Source organism: Hemiscyllium ocellatum, chromosome 10 (assembly GCF_020745735.1).
Source record: "Hemiscyllium ocellatum isolate sHemOce1 chromosome 10, sHemOce1.pat.X.cur, whole genome shotgun sequence".
Taxonomy (NCBI): domain Eukaryota; kingdom Metazoa; phylum Chordata; class Chondrichthyes; order Orectolobiformes; family Hemiscylliidae; genus Hemiscyllium; species Hemiscyllium ocellatum.
In genome coordinates, this window is record NC_083410.1 from 49537147 (window position 1) to 49543146 (window position 6000).

Genomic DNA, 6000 nt, shown 5'->3' on the forward strand with positions numbered 1-6000 from the left:
TCAAGCAGAGTTACAATAGATTTTAAAGCTAGTGTCATATGTGGAACAGATGACATTGCTGGATTTGGACTCTGCACAGTGAGGGACTGGGGTGATCTGCAAAAATTCCAGTGCTGAAGACTGAATAATGTCTGATGCATCGATCAAACACCATTTATGATGCATGAAAAGCAGCAGCACAAAATAATACTGCTGGTTTGCCTTTATTAGTGTACTTCAATAGAATTCATGCTGTTGCAAAAATCTAAGTGTGCAGAAGTGACACCTCAACTGTTCGAGCATCCAGAAATTATTTTTGTCACTGAAGCACTGAGGATTGTTTAAATACACACTGTAGGTAACAAGCTTTCACTCAATAGATTTCACAGATAAACTAAGTTTTCACAGTCTGTAGCTGTCATGTATAAATAAATTTCCTGTCATTCACCAAACGTATACTCATTATACGAGAATGCAACTATTTCAAATCAAAATACCTGGAGAGCATGCCCAAAGATTTTTGATCTGTTTCATCTCAGGAATAAGCGTTAGTGTTTCCAGAAGGTGTTGGGTAGACTAAATGTTTGGAAAGACTGTACAGTTGGTTAGAAAGGAAGAGAAATTGGAGGTGAATCAATGCTGATGCGGAAGTTGTTGGAAGGTGGCACAGCCCTTGCTCAATGTGTGATTGCTAAAGTGAGGTAGGTATGATGAAGCTGGGTCATTTTGTACTGCAGAATATTTTCCCTACTGCATACCATGCCTGGCAGGAAGTGGAGGTGAGATGGAGTGTTCAATGTAGAATTCAGCTTACCATGTCTGTGCCAACCCTGACGCCATTCTAAAGTAATCCCATCTGCCTGCACATGGTCCATGATCAATAGTATTTGGTAACATACATGGAAAATTATATCACATTTCAAGCGATCTGACAAAATAAAACCAACCACTAGCATTGTATGTTGGTTAGACCATACATAATGCAAATTGTAACTTGACAATTTGATCAGTGTTTATTGTTGAACCATGATTGTCTTGATGCAACCTTGTAGCTTTTCATTGCTTCCAATGCGCACCACTAAGTGAGCAAGGTGCGCAGTCAACAGTGAAGTTGCTATGTATGATAAAAGTTCTGTTGTTCAAATCTGTTATGTCCTTACTTTCATTTTTTGCCAATATATCTACCAAGAAATTTAAGTTCTTTAAAAGCAAGCTTACCTTAAAAGAATGAGTTAAAAAAAGCTGTCAATTCTTTTCCCTAAAGTTAGAATGTTTTGAAATTTCTAACCAAGAACATCACGCAACTACTGTAATTATTCCAAAAATAAAAGCTGTTCTGAAGACTATTTAAGAGCTTCACCCATGGAACCTCCCTCCAGCTCTTCTAAATATTCTCACCAAAAAAAAAGCAAATTTGATTCTCGGGAAATTGAGTGATGTTATTTCAAATGATTTTTTATCAAACCTGTGCCTCAGGGACTTGTGAAATGGATATATAAATTAGTGATAGAAAAGCACAGAATTGCAGACTTTATACAAATCATTACTGGATCTCTACTTTGAAATTGCTTTAACATCAGCATTAGCTACCGCTTGATGTGGTGCAACAGAAAGCCACATATTTATCCTTAAATTGTGGCCTCCGTAAAGCCATATTATTAACATAGCATCTTCTCACTTGTGCCCTTTTATTACATTTGTTTCTTTCCTTTCTAATCTAAAATGATGGCACCTCTTGTGTCCCACGTTCATAATGCACTTTTGAAATAGATGAAGTTAGATGCAGTTGGATGTGGTCAATATCATTGTATACAAATGCTGGCTTTTTTCTCATCTGCAATGTTTTAAAATTATGTGTGTTGAATTTCACTTGCTCAAATCCCACTACTTAAGATTTTACCTTCTCTTTAAAATTACTGTAACAGTCTCCTGAATCTTAATTGATTTAAATTTGACCAATTTGCATTGGATTTGGTTGAGTCATGCATTTTGAACTAGTAAGGATTCTGTTCTGAGTTTCTATTATGCTTTATTATTATTCTATCCTTTGCCCCCAAATTCACGCCCCTAATGTGAAGAATACTACTTAATGTTTGATTAGATTAGATAAGGTGTCCTACAGTGTGGAAACAGGCCTATCGGCCCAGCAAGTCCACACCGACCCTCCAGATAGCAATCCACCCAGACCCATTTACCCTACATTTACCCCTGACTAATGCACCTAACACTATGGGCAATTTAGTATGGCCAATTTACCTGACCTGCACATCTTTGGACTGTGGGAAGAAACCAGAGCACCCGGAGGAAACCCATGCGGACACGGGGAGAATGTACAAACTGCACGCAGACAGTTGTCCGAGGCAGGAATTGATCCTAGGTCCCTGGCACTGTGAGGTAGCAGTGCTACCCACTGAGCCACTGTACCGTCCATATTCTTCAGCCAATTCCTTATTCATTTTCATATTTTACCTCATTATCTGAGTGTTTCAAACTATGACCAAATACTTTACATTTTAAGCTAAAGATGTTACAGTATCTTGTAAAATTCATTTTCATCTGGTCATATCTATTTGCTTACTTAATGGAACTCATTTACACTAATAATGAGACATGGTTTACTATCGTTGACACACAAGATAAATATGTATACAACTTTACAAAACCAGTCTTTCCTTTAGTATCCTGAGTAACCTTACAGCCCTGAAATATTTATGTCCACATACTACTTTTAAATCTGCTTTGAGAGTGCAAGATATTTTTAAAAAGTGTATACTGCGTCAAATACACCTGAGTGAAGTAGAGTTTAGGCTATTCTTCCTGCCCCTAAGGTTTCTGTTTATTGGTCTTGATATTTTCTGGAGTACTGTATATGCGAGAACCTTCTGCCTTAAAAGGTTTCTTTTAACTAGTTATCCAGGTCATTTCTGAGTACAGTTGGTTGATGTTACAATGTAATTAGCATAATTTAAATTGAGTTTCTATCTCAGGAAGGGTGCTTCAAAGGACATGATGTGGAGGGTGCCGGTATTGGACTGGGGTGGACAATGTCAGAAGCCAGATGACACCAGCTTATTTGAAATCACAAGTTTTCGGAGTGCTGCTCCTTCGTCAGGTGAAGTGATGAAAAACAGACGGGTACAGAATTTATAGAAATTGAAAAAGTTATATCCTGGTATGGTGTGACTGAGAAAGTTGGTAGCCTTACATCTGCTAAGGAGATGCTGGAAAGTGCTTGAGTACTGAGGGGGAGTGGGGAGGGGGGCATTTAATCAGAAGAATTAGGGACATGTGTTCTTAGTGTCAATGGATCAGTGTAACTAAGATGATAACATTTGTTCACTGTGGAATGTGTGGCAGTACTTCCTTCTCATGCTGGAGGCTGGAGGTACGCATATTTCACAGTAGGATGTCAGTAACTAAATTCCTGGTTCATATCAAAAACTCTAAACAAAACTCATTCTCGATAGGAAAATAACTTGTAATTTAGTAAGCTGAGTGGAATATGCAGGTAATAGAACAATTCTGATACATTGTTCTGTATCAGAATTCTGAAGTTCAAGGGACATAGAGAGAGACAGACAGACAGACAGGAAGGAAGCTGGTGGAAAGATTAACCTTTATGGTCTGATTTGAGTGAACACTGGCTTGTCATGGATTGAACATATATGTTGTTCCCTCGAGCTCGAGATCTGGGAATGTTATGAATTCAAGTTGCATTTTGGGAATCTAAGATGATTTTAAAAGAAACAGCCATTTTGTAGGATAATGATACTGGACACGTTAGCTGAGCGAGGTGACCCCATTGTAGTTCAGACTAGTCACTCGTTATGATGTACTAGTCAAAGCAATTGACCATTTGACCTGGCTGGATCAAGGTTTCCCTCTTTGATGTGCATGTAGTTTAATTAGTCAAGTGTACACAGACCTGTCAATGAGTTTCTCTTCCTCTGCAAACGTTTGCCATTTTATTGCTGTTTATCTGATTAAGGAAATGTGGTGTTTTTGTCATTTTAATACCAAATTCTGAATAAAGACAGCTTGTTTGCAGGATTAGGAAGGGGTAGCCTGAGAGACCTCTTAGGAGTAAGAGCTGGCGCACTACTCTACGAAAGGTTTTAGAACCTTAGCTCAAGCCTGGCTTGTAGGTATCTATGTTATAGTGTAACATTGATGCCATTGGTAAATAAAGATAATAATTTAAACTAAACTGTAAGAGTTTTATCTTCCAGACTACCACAGAGTACGATCTCTGGGACGAACCAAGAGAGGCTACGGGTTGAGTCCATCAGGGATTCTCTGAGCCGCCTCGAATAGGTACTTTAACATGACTTCTGACCTTGTTTGAAAGGACAGTATTGGATATCATAATTTCCCCTATTGATTGAGCCGAGCTATCTCAAAACAGTTCTACAGAGATTCAGATCTATTGTTCCACCCAGAATCTTGCAGCATTGTCTTATCAACAACCAGCTTTCCTGAACTGAACTGGTCCCATTTGCCTGCATTTGGCCCATATCCCTCTCACCCTTTCCTAATCATGTATCTGTCCAAATGACTTTTAAAATTGTTGTCATTGTACCTGCCTCTGCCACTACAGTGAAGACTGATACAAAATATCACTTCAATTTATCTACCATCTCTTCACCTTTCATTATTAGTTCCCCAGATTCTGCTTTTATAGGACCAAAGCTGACGTTTTTTATTTTTAAAATTGCTATTGAAACTCTGATGATCTGTCCTAATCTTTCACAAGCTTTCTCTCATATTCTAATTTTTGCCTCCTCATTAATCTTTTCATCATTTTTTTTTAATCTTCTGACCAACCTTCTGACCTGCTAATTGTCTTTACACAAGTGTATACTTTTTCTTTAAAGTAAATATCACCTTTCAATCACTTAGCTAACCATTGATAGTGGATCCTCTGCTTGGAATTTTTCTTTCTTGTTGGAATTTATCTGTTCTGTGCATTCTGATATTCTGACACCTGAAATATCTGCCATTGTGTCATTTAACCTAAATTGCTAGTTCACTTCTGCAAGCTCTGCTTTCATGTCTTAATAATTGCTCTTATTTAAGTTTAACTATTAGTTTTAGACACATTCTTCGACCAAGGGACATTTTCAGTGAAAGGCCATTAATTATTCTTGTCCCTTGGTTAGTATCAAATCTAGTATAACCTGCTGTCTGGTTAGTGTCAGAAAAAGGTGTTCTAAGAAACAATCTGAAAACATTCTATGAATTCTCATTTTGGCAACCCTTACACATCTGATTTTTGTAGCTATATGTAATTGTCATCTACTTCTGATTTGGCCCATATCCTTCTTAACCTTTCCTAATCATGTACCTGTCCAAATTACTTTTAAATGTTGTAATTATACCTAGCCTCTACCCCTACAGTGAAGACTGATACAAAATGCCACTTCATTTCATCTGCCATCTCCTAATTTTCCATTGTTAGTTCCCCAGATTCTGTTTTAATAGGACCAAAGCTCCCATTCCTCCTTCCATCATACCTTTTCCTATTATGTGGTTACTCTAAGGTGGCCTATTGAGCACTCCTAGATGAGACCAGTTGTCTTTATCATTCTTCTTCTCCATCCAAACCATTTGCACATCTTGGTTTCCTAAACTTTGGTCATCCGTCTCTATTGTGCTAATATCATCTTTGATTGATCGAGCCAACTCTCCAGCTTTTCCAGCTTCCTGTCCCCAATGTTATGGACTCTGCAATGTACAAGTCCCAACCCACATCATCCTGCAGTCATATTGCTAATGGCCATTAGTGCAAATTGACATAAACAAGTATTATCCATCATCTTTATCTGCTTTGTTTCAAATGCTATCTGCAGTCAGATACAGAGTCTTATTTTATCTTTTATTATTTTTGCAACTTCTTGTCTGAACTGCTGATTTACACTTTCTGTCACTTCCTGCTCTGGCCGATTTGTCATTTCCCACATCAATATCTTCATATCTTGGCTTGTCTCTACTCTTTGATTTACCAAATCTTTCTAAATTTGA